The sequence below is a fragment of the Dipodomys ordii genome, unplaced genomic scaffold (assembly GCF_000151885.1).
Source record: "Dipodomys ordii isolate 6190 unplaced genomic scaffold, Dord_2.0 Scaffold40, whole genome shotgun sequence".
NCBI classification, from domain to species: Eukaryota; Metazoa; Chordata; class Mammalia; order Rodentia; family Heteromyidae; genus Dipodomys; species Dipodomys ordii.
In genome coordinates, this window is record NW_012267256.1 from 5440115 (window position 1) to 5452854 (window position 12740).

Consider the following 12740-nt stretch of genomic DNA (forward strand, 5'->3'; position numbering starts at 1 on the left):
AATAAGGAACAAAGTAATATATTCAATAATATGAATAGATTTCCAAGTGTAATGCTGATACAAAAGAGTATATATTTTAAGTCAAATAAACCTCATCTTTAGTGGGAGGGTACAGGCAAGAGTTAGCCTGAGTATAAACTGAGTATTGAATTAAAAAGAACTAGGAAATGTTGGGAATGTTCTCTCTCTTAATTGTGAGGCTAATTCCATGATCGCAGGGTCACAGTGTTCGAGCCAGCTCTCAAAGACCTGTCTAAATGCTCAGTGAAAATACATTAGCCGTGATGGAAACACATGCATATGTATTATATTATATTATATTACATTATATTTTTAGTGTGTGTGTGCACCAGTCCTAGGACTTGAACTCAGGGTCTGGGCACTGTCCCTGAGCTTTTGTGCTCAAAGCTTGTGCTCTATCACTTGAGCGACAACTTCACTTCTGTTTTTTTGTGGTTAATTAGAGAGAGGAAGCTCTCAGATTTTTCCTGCCTGGACTGGCTTTGAACTACGATTCTCAGATCTCAGCCTCCTGACTAGCTTAGATGGCGGGCATGAGCCATTGACACATACCTGGACAATGGAAGTATTTATATCACACAAGACAAATGGACAAGCCAGGCATCGGTGCCTCATGCCAAGCCTAAGAATTTGTAGTCTTAGCATCTATTAACTAACAGTACAAGGTATATACACATATACCTAAAATGTACAAAGAGTCTATAACCTTGCAGAACTCAAAGGAGGAGTGGTCCAATATTATAGGTTAGGGTTTCTGGCCTCCAGAACTATAAGAGAATATATTCATACTGTCCTAACCACTAAATGTGTGGCAATTTCTTTATAGGGGCCATAGGAAACTAATACAAGGCAGAAATAGTACCTCTATAGACACTTGGGAGAAAGAAAGTTAAGGAGAGTAAATTATTTGTAGTTGATTCTTTGTAGTCTCCATAATTTTCATAACTCTGAGTATTCAGTTACCCATGTTCAAATGTCTGCACCAATATACTAATAATGCTTAGTATTGGCCAAGTACCTTAAGACTTTGTAAGCATTATCTTGTTTAATGCTCAAAATTGGGAATCAGTGGTTCATGCCTATAATCCTAGCTGCTCAGGAGGCGAGAGCTGAGGATCAAGGTTCAAAGCCAGCCAGGGCAAAAAAGTCCACAAGACTCTTATCTCCAGTTAGCTAGCAAAAGGCCAGAAGTGGAGCAGTGGCTCAAGTGGCAGAGCATCAGCCTAGAGCAAAAAAGGGACTGCACCCAAGCCCTGTACTGGCAAAATTAAATAAACATAAATAAATATGGAAGTGCAAATGAAGCTACCTTCTTGAAAAATACAAACAGTAAATAGCTTTTCATTCAAAGCTAAATAAAAGGCACTGATAAAAGGTAGCACTCACTACAGGTTTTCCTCCACGGTGTCCAGTCTTCTTTCTCAATAACTCAGGACAGGAGACGAACTATACTAATTTTACGGACAAATAAACAGATCTTAAATCAAAGACCTTGAGTTATATGCCCAAGACTGAACCTGGATCAGTACAGCACAAATTGTAAGCCTTTTCTAGTCAACAACACTGTATTTTCAATGGTTCAGGTGAGATCTCTGAGCACACGCAGCTATCATTCTTCTTCACCTTACCCCCTTACCCTGGTCACATTTATTTCATTCTCAAGCTTCCTGATCAGCAGAGCATGTGAGCAACGAAGTCCTTTTAGTTCCTCCTAAAGGTAGTCTCAGACACCTTCAACACTTCTAATTCTGAGCAAGTGAGAAATGAAGATTGGTTTCAATAAGTAAAACCTAAGACACAGGAGAGCAAGCATCAAATTTGCCTCAAAGCAAATCATGAAATCTTGGAGCTGAAAAATACCTCAGCAGAACTATAGTCTGATTTCCCCTCTGGATACAGGCATTCATTCACTCATTCTTTGCACCCACATAGAACACTGTATTCTTTAAGTAACTCACGTGATAGAAAGTTCCTCCTAGTAAGTAGCTTAAATCCATTCACTATTGGCTCAAACCGATGGCAATAACCCTGTATTGTTGTCCCTCTCACCTATCAGAGAACCAATGTGTCCTTACTGGGGGTTTCCTGTGGAACATACAAGTTTCTCCATTTTTCTTCATATAGCAAGTCTCAGGCAGGTTGTTGGTCCCGGGCAAGCCAATACCTGTACTGTCTCTCCAGAAAACAGGTGAAGCTGAGGAGATAACATCCTAGTATGGTAGAGCCAGGCAATGCACTTCAGATAAAATGGCTTAGAACTGGAATATTTTTAGAAGCATGAATTAAAATAATCCTCACAAAACCCTTTTGATTTTGGTTCTCCTCCAGTCTGTATTTTAATTTGCTAAATGTAAGTGAAAAAATTTGCATTTCTGTTGCACGTTGAATTTCATTTTCCATATTCTATCACATGCTTTTATGTGTGTCTAGACATTCGTTTATTTAGTGAGTGTGTACTATGTGCCAAGCACCTATTCAAAGACTACAGATTGAGTGAACCAAACAAAATCCAGGCTAACAGGGAGATAACATTTTGATCTGGTTCCATCAGCCCCACTGGAGTTTGAAATTTATATCTTCTCTACTAAATCAGAATATTTTTCCCAAGCCTGCTCAAATATTTTTTTTATATTTGTATACTATTGAAGAGGGACCAAGTTCAACCTTCGACCTATTTGCCACACTTATCTAACAAACCTGGAAAAGACATATTTTTTTCTCCAACCCAGCTTTGTCCAAGAAGAATAATTATGTTCTTAAGGTAAAGAACAAGAAAAAAAAATCTTTGTGCTTTGTTCAAATGACCCTTTATTAATGCTATTTATAGTCAGATTTTCTTTTCAGCTGTTTTTTAAAAAAGAACATCTGTAAGTAATTTTGGGAGAAACTAAAAGAAAGTATTATTTAATGTTTAAGCTATTCCACCTGCTTTTAAGATATGTACCACACACACAAGAATAAGATAGACTGGCTTACATTTGAGTCTATACTCTTTTCATTAATGGTCATAATAGATAACTTTGAATACTCCCACACATACACACATACACACATACTGAGAGCTCTGTTCAAATATTCCCCGCTATTTAATTAGCATGAGTTAAAAATGAGAAAATTTTCAAATTAACTTTTTATTATGTATTTATCTTCATTTATTCACTTATGCACTTATTTATTTTGTGGTGCTGGGAATCAAACCCAAGTCCTTACATGTGGTAGGCAAGCCCAAACTGGATATTAGAAATAACATAATAGCTTATTTTGTTCATTTGTTCATTTAATTATTTCCTGAGCCCGCTTTTCCTATAACAAAAAAGTGTAGAAAAATGTGTTTAGTTATCCTCAGATTTATAATTTTCAATATTTTTGTGACCCAGGGGTCATTAGAGGTTCTTTGGTGCTCTATAGAATTTTTAATAACTCGTTTTGTTCTTAAAAAGGAAAAGTCACAGTATTCATACTGTAGAAGTTGTGAGTTGGTGCTAATCGCTCTCACCTGAGATTTGATTTACTCAGGCGGCTGAGATTTAAGGAGAAGGGTCCAAAGCCAGCTGGGCCAGAAATGTCCATGAAATTCTAATCTCCAATTAAATACCCAAAAGGCAGAAGTAGAGGACGGGCTCAAGCGGTGGAATATAAAATCCAACTGAGAATGCAAGGCCCTCGGTATTGGCACAATCAAGATTTGAAACACCCGAGTGTCCACGGCTCTCAGGAGGCTGAGATGTGAGGATCAAGGTTTGAAGCCAGTCTGGGCAGAAAAGTTCTTAAGACTCTTGTCTTTAATTCACCAACAAAAAGCCAGAAAATCGAAGTACAGCCCAAGAGGTAGAGCACAACAACCTTACTGGAACACACCTACACACGTGTGTGTGTGTGTGTGTGTGTGTGTGTGTGTGTGTGTGTGTGTGTGGTGATCATATACAATATGTACAGCCTTCCCTTGGTGAAATGAAGAAAGTATTTCAACATTTTTTTTTTAGGAGAGCACTGCTTCCCACTAAAAAGACCATCTCAGTCACAACAAAATACAACGGATTATGTGACATAATAGAGTCATTTGGCAGAATATAAATCGGAAACGTAGTTGGCAATTTCCAAATCAAGATGAGCAGGCAGAGACGGCTCAAAGGCTCCTAGGAGCTGTTAGCCATGCATCTAAAAATATTATCTTGGAAACAAATGAGTGAGTATAATCCCGGAGTCACCAGGCCCAGATCATCAACACTGGCAGAAACAAACATTTGCACAAGCCCCCAACCCACCTAAACCTGAATCTATTTACCACCCCTTCGGCCAGCTGAGTCCACAAAGGTGAATGAGCAATCTTCTTGATACGTGTCATCAAAATAGAGTACACAGCCATGTTTCAAAACCTCAGTAGTAGTGTGGCTAATGGACTCCATGTTGGACAAAACAGTTCTCTTTCAGTGCCATTTTTGTGGGCTGGAATTTAGGGCCTGGGCACTGTCCCTGAGCTTTTTTGCTGGCACTTTGCCACTTGAGCCACAGCTCCACTTGCAGCTTTTTTGAGCTGGTTAACTGGAGAGAAGAGTTTCACAGACTTTCCTGTCCATGCTGGCTTCACACTGTGATCCTCAGATCTCAGCCTCCTGAGTACCTCGGATTACTGGTGAAAGCTACCGATATCTGGCCTTTTTCTTTAGTTGATTTTTTAAAAATAATATTCTTATTTTCTTTAAGTAGTTGTAGTTGATGTTACAATTCAACCTGTCAGTTTCAACACACATCTTGATCAATGTTACCCTTTCATCTAATCATAACATGTACTGTTAGATGACAAAATAAATTGCCCATGTATAAAATGTGATTGATTACCCAAAACATAAAGATCAGACTATGTATTTTCTAGTTTAAAAAGCCTTGTACCTGCTCATTCAATTTGCACAGTTATTTATTAATGATTACTTAAGTTTACACATGAGTAAGTTTGACAACTGAAAATTCAGAGGTGAGGTACACACCAATGACTGTTAAAAGTTGAAAGCTTCTAGGTACTAGTGACTCATGCTTGTACCCCTAGCTACTCCGGAGGCTGACATTTGACAGGAAGATTCAAGACCTGTCAGGGCAGAAAAGGCAGTGCGACTCTTATCTCCAATTGATCAGCAAAAAGCTAAAAGTAGAGGTATGGTCCAAGTGGTGTAGTACCAACCTTAAGCAAAAAAGCCAAATGATAGTGTGAGGCCCTGAGTTCAAACCCCAGGACTGGCACACACCTGTGCACGTGCATGCGTGCGCGTGCACACACATACACACACACAATTAAAAATGTATCTCAAGCTGGGTGCTGGTGGTGCATGCCTATAAATCTAGCTACTCAGGAGACTGAGATCTGAGGATCACGGTTCAAACCCAGCCCAGGGGAAAAAGTCCCCATGAGACTCTTATTTCCAATTAACCACTCAAAACAGGAAGTGGAGCTGTGACCCAAAGTGGTAGAGCACTAGCCTTAAGCAAAATTGCTTGGGGACAGTGTCCAGGCCCTGAGTTTAACTGACCAAAAAATAAAAATAAATTTAAAAAAATTAAAATAGAAAGTTTATCTCCGTGCCTATAGTTTTATGTGAACTAAATCTCCTTAGCTTTCCCTGCACATACACAGAAGACCAGTTATATTTCCCAGATTTTCAGTAAATCCCTCACACGATGAAGGTAGGCCATATTTTCTTTTCAAATAAAATTCTTTGATAGCTCATCAGGTATTATTTTAAAATCAGGCGCAGTAACAATCCACCAAGCCCATGAAATCATTATGTACCTCCTCGTGGAATTCCTCCATCAGACACTGTCTACCCAAGATACCCGGGACCACACATTACTCATTCTGCACCTGCTTCACCCTTTTATCCCCTAGGTGCAAAGATTTTACCTGATGCTACCCGCAGGTGTCTCCTCCTCCTTCACTACATGTGTACTGGGAAAGGCAAAATCGGAGCATGTGTTTGAGGCAAACATTGCTAGGGCAGCTCTGCTGCTCCTCCCCTGCTCACAGAGCACATACATTTGTTGGTTGTTTTTAGCAAATGCCAGGCGGTTTGGATGATCTGTGAGTTTCAACACCACTGGCAATTGTCTACTTTAAGAATTTTACAACCTTCTCACGGGGACCCATAAATAACCCACCTGGCCACACGAACTATCCTATCCCATTTAACAACAGCATTGCTTGTGTTCCCCCCTGGCTTTCCCACTGTCAACTTCCCATCATTTTAAGAGGATGCCATATGAGAGAACAGCAGCTATGGTTCAACTCCTGGTCTAAAACCCCAGCACTACAACAACAGAAAGCACAGAGGATGTCATACCCTTTTGTTCAGCTACGTAGATAATAACAAATGTTTTTAGTTTGGCTCTGGAGAGGCTACCATATGCGATACCCACTTACCTTTCTACTCTGGTCTCCTCCTTGATTCACATAGGACAACTCCAATGGCCTTTTCCTACCCAGCCATGGGCCCTTTGCACTTGCCATGTACCTGCCTAGTATTCTCTTTGTTTCAGTCTCCCCCTTCCCAATTCCTTCTGAGTTCTTAGGTCTTGGCTGACATATCAATTCCTCAGGGATCAAAGTCTTTTTTGAGAACCTTAAGAAACCTATTCCAGTTCCTTCCCTTGGTCAACCTGTTTATTTCCTTACTAACTTTTAAAATACTAGTATATTACCAACACCTATTAGTGTCTGGCACAGGGTGGTTATCCAGTGCATGTTTATAAAACAATTAAGTAAATGCATAAATGCTATGAAATAGAGAAAGGATACATGTTGTGTCCATTTTCCAAATAATAAAACTGCAGCCTCATTAACTTCAATGACTTACCCAAGTTGACCCTAGTACAAAGGGGAGACGCTGATACAGTCAGTGTGTTTTCACCACTCCAAACCAAACCATAAAGAATATCATAGTTTGTGCTGATTTTTACTGAAGTTTCAACTCCAACAATATTGACTTTAGGATTAATATCTTTATCCCAACAATTCCTGAGCCTCGCTCATGGAAAGCTATTATTTATTATTTATTATCTATTTATTTTCTTACCATAAAATCCCACTGACCTTTATCTTAGCAGCTTGCTTTGTAACTATATCTATTTATCAAATAAATCCAAAAAAGAGAGTTTAAATAACCATTGTGCCTACCAAGTAAATGTTTGTATCCATCAACTAGAAAGCCAGAAGTAATGTTTAAGAAAATGTACTTGGTGCAGTAGATTGAGTTTTAAGTATCTCTCATGCATCATTCCTAAAGTACTGGCTGTTGACATAAAAGATAAACTCCATATAGCATTTTACCAGAAGAATCATTGCAATGTTTATGGATTTTTTTGTAGTAACTGAAGACATACTTATCTAGACAAAAAACTCATATCTAGAGAAATGAAGGGGAAAAAATTACTGCATTTAACATAGTATGCTTCCTTGGAACTGAAAATTAGTCCATGAATTAATTTAATATTCTAAACCTTGGGGATATGGCTTCATGGAGACATTGAGATTGGTCAAACAGATGCAAGTAATTTAGTAGAGGAACAGAGCTTTTCCAGTTCTCCTCCTTGATTCTAACATGCCAACATTCGGTAGGTTGTAAAGCAGCCTTAAAGCCCCAATAAACTCAAGTGATAAGGACCTGGGGTGGAGAATGGTTCGGGCAGTCACAAGCTCTTACTCCCATTCCAAATGTATCATAGTAATTTGAATGCCTACAGTGACTGTATTAAATATGCTGATGTATCTCTAGGCCTGTTATTATTTCAGGCAGTGCCTAACCTCCATAGACTTATAGATAAACAGAACTCACCACAGTGAATGTACCAATGTAACCTCATTGCACGCTCTTACCAACTAAATACTCCAAACACTCCAGCACAGCCACACTTCACGTACTGGCCCTAAGTACTACCATCATGGTTGAAGGCAAATCTATTATAACAGTCATAGTTCTACTTGCAAAAGTAATGACTATTCCTGTCTCCACCAGAATGAGCTTTCTGACTGTCACAGCAAAGAGGTGTCTGATTTCCAGGGATGGGCCTCTGTGCGTCATGCCTTAGCTATTTGACTAATCATCTATCCTATTATATTAGACAGCCATTATAACCCAACTGTGAACTCTTCCCCAAGCTCTTTGCCATATACCAAAGTCAGAAAAAATAAAATATCATTTCTTATCAAGGCAGCTTAAGGAACGGGATACCTCCAAAACTGAGTTTTTACTCATGTGCTACTTACTTATAACATGACAATTCCCTTGACCAGTCTTCCCTTATATATCCCTTAAAGAAACACAGCCTCTGATTCCCTAGCATGAATTCTTTTTTTTTTTTGGGGGGGGGGGGGGGGGCTGGTCATGGGCCTGAACTCTGGGCCTGGGCGCTGTCCCTCAGCTCTTCAGCTCAAGGCTAGCGCTCTACCACTTGAGCCACAGTGACACTTCTGGCTTTTTTTCTTTTTGCTTATGTGGTGCTGAGGAATCAAACCCATGGCCTCAGGCATGCAAGGCAAGCGCTCTACCACTGAGCCACCTTCCCAGCCCCATGTAGCCCTATTTTATGCTGGTTATTTTTGACATGACGCTGTCTTCCTATCTGAACAAGCACCTGAGCTGCAGTCAGTGTCGCTGGGATGGTAGATGCTTGCCACTACCTTGGAGCTAGATTTTTGTGGACTTTTCTTCCTGGGTGATCCTGGGTGATACTTCTAACTCAGCCTCCCACGTAGCTTGGGATGACAGGTGTGAGACACCGTGCCCAGCTGCTGCTCTCCATTTTTAATAAGGCAATTCCTATTGCCTTGTGAAAAGTTGTTTTCATAATCAGCACTTAAAGACACTAAAAATCATACCAGTCCAAGGCTCTAGCCATATCTCTTTTTTGAGCCTTGCTGTCTTCTTTTTTGTCGGTCGTGGGGCTTGAACTCTGGGCCTGGGCACTGTCCCTCAGCTCTTCAGCTCAAGGTGAGTGCTTTACCGCTTCAGTCACAGCACCACTTTCGATTTTCTAGTGGTTTATTGGAGATAAGTCTCGTGGAGTTTCCTGCCCGGGCTGGCTTTGAACCGTGACCCTCAGATCTCAGCCTCCTGAGTAGCTAGGATTATAGGCATGAGCAACCAGCACCCCGCTGTCTTCATTTTTATAAGAAAGGGACCTCGGTAATATGCTTTGCTTTCAACTCTAAAATCTCAATACATCTATAATTACTTAAGGACCATTTATAGTTTAGGAGATTATTACTAGGATTTTTGCAAAGCCATAGACTTTATGGAAGGGACATTTCTTTCAAGACAAATAAATTAGTATTAATTAACACACACACATTCTTCTCAATAGTAAATTAAATAATTAAAGCCAATGGGGGAGAGGGAAGAAGGCATGCTTTAATGAAATCACTGGATCCAGCAAGATTCAAGCAATAAATTTTATGAAACTTTGTCATACTCTCACACCTCAGAGCTCTTTAAGATAACACTCAAGTCAATCCATCTGGTTGAGCTAATAATTAATTTAAATTGTTACAAGTTAATGATGCACCAACAAGTCACCCCTGGTACATGGTGATACAGAGGATTTATGTCACAATTTATAGATGGTATTTTACATAATCTTTTACTTGTATTTCTTACTCTGAGGAGAATGTGAAGGGGAAAAAAAGCCATTCAAGAATAAACAGGACTGTCCAAGAAGATTTATTTATATTGCCTGGACTAAAAAGCAAGAAAATTGGGCACTGATGGATTAGGCCTGTAACCCTAGCTACTCAGGAGACTAAGAGCTGAGGATCATAGTTCAAAGCCAAGAAGAAAAGAGTGAAGAATTCAGGGACAGTCCCCAGACCCTAGGTCAACCCCAGGACCTAAATAAATAAATAGGGTTGGGGATGTGGGTTAGTGGTAGAGCGCTTGCCTAGCATGTATGAAGCCCTGGGTTCAATTCCTCAGTACCACATACACAGAAAAGGCCAGAAGTAGTGCTGTGGCTCAACTGGTAGGGTGCTAGCTTTGAGAAAAAGAAGCTCAGGTGCAGTGCCCAGGCCCTGAGTTCAAGCCCCAGGACTGGCAACATAATAACAATAAATAATAAAATGAATAGTAAATAAATAAAATAAAATTCAAGGGAAATCTAGAAATTACACAAGGTTTTTAGAAGAATCTCTCACAGGGTGAGTGAATTCCCAGGCCTGGTTTGGGACTGGGTTGAGACAAAATCCAACCCAGAGTTAAGTCCTCTTGTTATTGACTGAAGTATAGGAAACTAGCTCTCTGGATAAAAAGATTAGTGAAGCAAAAAAAAAAAAAAATTCAGACAGTGTTCTTCTCCCCGTTAGTTCACATGGTGTGGACATCCTTTATATCTGCATTGAGACATTCTAAACATGAACCTTCTCATCATCTAGTGAAGAAGAGGCCACAACTGTTATCAAACCTGAAGCCTTCCTTCCTCACCCAGGGCAAATTCAGTCATTATTCTATAAGCCCTGCAAAAAGAGACTCGTGCCTCAAAGTCAGGTCCCAAGGCCGGCAGCAGCAGCAACAGCCCCAACATTTGAAAGCTTACTAGAAATGCTCCATCTTGGGCCCCTTCTCAGATCTCCTAAAGCAGAATCCACCTTTTAACCAAACCTCCATGTGATTTAAATGCCATGGAAGTGTTAAAAAGCATCAACATCTGCTGGATGATATAGCCAGGTACCCACCCAGCAAGCAGTAAGCACCAACCATCCAACTATGGGAATAAAGCCATTCAAAGCTACCCAGGTCCCAGCTTACCCACCAGCTGTTGAAGAAATGACCAATGAACTCACAGCCTCATAAGCAGTAACAATTATGGTGTTAAGCCAATGAGTTCTGGGAGGTTATTTTTTTCTGAGGCAGGCTGATACTCTGTTCCCATGGGTATAGAAAGTCCTAGAAGGTAGGAAGTATTATACACTGCTTAGAACAGGGCTCAGCGCAGTTTGCATATTCTAAGACACTAATGGTGAAGGACAGAATGATGGTAAAGAGATACAAGTGAAAGCAGTGTGTGCTAGAGATCATCCTCATGGCTGAGAGGCTAGCAAGTGGCAGAAATCCTTTCTAGGTTCACTGTAGTCTGTCTTTTCAGAATTAGGTTGAACAATATAAAATTTGGACTACAGTGATGAAAGCAAAAGGAAAATAAAAATCTAAGATGAGTTCCAGAGCCTCACACCTGTAATCCTAGCTACTCAGGAGTATGGGTTCTGAAGAAAAAGGTCTGAAGCCACCCTGGGCAGACAAATCTATGAGACTGATCTCTAATTAACCAGCAAAAAGCAAGTAGAAGTGAGGCTAAAGTGACAGAGCATCAGCCTTGAGTGAAGGGGGAAAAAAAAAAAGCTAAGAGAGTTCAAGCCCCAGCACAAAAAAGAAAAAAAGGAAAAGAAAATCCATGTTTACATGCATGTATAACACTTTTTTTCAAAACCATTTTGAATGCATGTGTTTACTTTGCTTTAGACGGTACCGCCTTGTGCTACAGAATATTTTTCACATTATGAAGCACTTACTCTCCTCATTTTAAGTTATCTCAATTTTTAGTAGATCACAAATCAGCACACCAACTCATTTCATGTTGCTTTAATTCTATCTCAGCAAAGAAGAAAAATCTGCTACTTTGGATTCACTTCAACAGCTGGAAATTCAGGCCATCACATTTTAAATCTCAGATGTTCCGTACTGTGTCCACATATATCAGAGAGTACAGCTCCCACATACTCTGAAGCAAGTTCTCCAACCATGAAGGACTAACATCCACTGGAGAAAGATGGCAAACTCCAGTGGATCTTGTAACAGTGGCTATCATGATTCTAGAAGCACAATGTGTCGGCTGAGAAAGCACAAGCAACCCTTGTAGGCCAGTCGAGAGTTCTCTATTCTAGACAATTGCTTCTTTCTTTTTTTCATGAACTGATGTATCACTATGTTGCCCCGGTGGGCCTAGAAATCTGGGACTCCAGCAACTCTTGTGCCTCAGTCTCCTGAGTAGCTGGGACTGCGGCAACCATCTCTTGAAGTGCAAATTTAATAAGTTATTTTTCATTTGATGAGAAAAATAAAAGACAGCCTACAACACTCTAGATGTCTATTTTCCTGCAAAAGTTAAAGAAAAACCTTGAATTTTCTAAGGCTTACTACTCATTAACAGGTGTTTCTGAACTCACGCAAAGAGCTGAGAGTTAGTGTGTAACGGGGCAACAGAGAAACAACTCTAAGGGCAACTGAGCTTAAAGATCTTCAAGGTTACCTTCAAGAAGCATAAATCTCCTCTAATGCAGAAGGCCAAGCATACACATTTGCAAGCTCCTGTGTTGCTTCTTGCTTTGTGACACATGTAATTACCAAGCGACACGCAATTACCTTAGCAACACGCAAACTGGAGATCAGTCAGTGAGGCGTTCATATTAAATCACAGGGTTCTTACTCAGAGCATTATCGAGGTCTCTTTCCCTCACCTTTAGTCCATACTGTGCTTGAGGCTTAGGGGAAAAAAATGATTTGAGATTGGACTTTTGTGATTAGTCAGGATGGGCAAAGTTCTACTGTGATAACAAATGACCCCATGAAACTCAGTCATTTGAACAAAGGTTTACTTCTATCTCATGTCCGCTGGGCCCTGACCGGAGGAGCGCTGCTGACAAGCCCCAAGGACACAGACTAATAAAGCATGGGCCATCTGGAGAG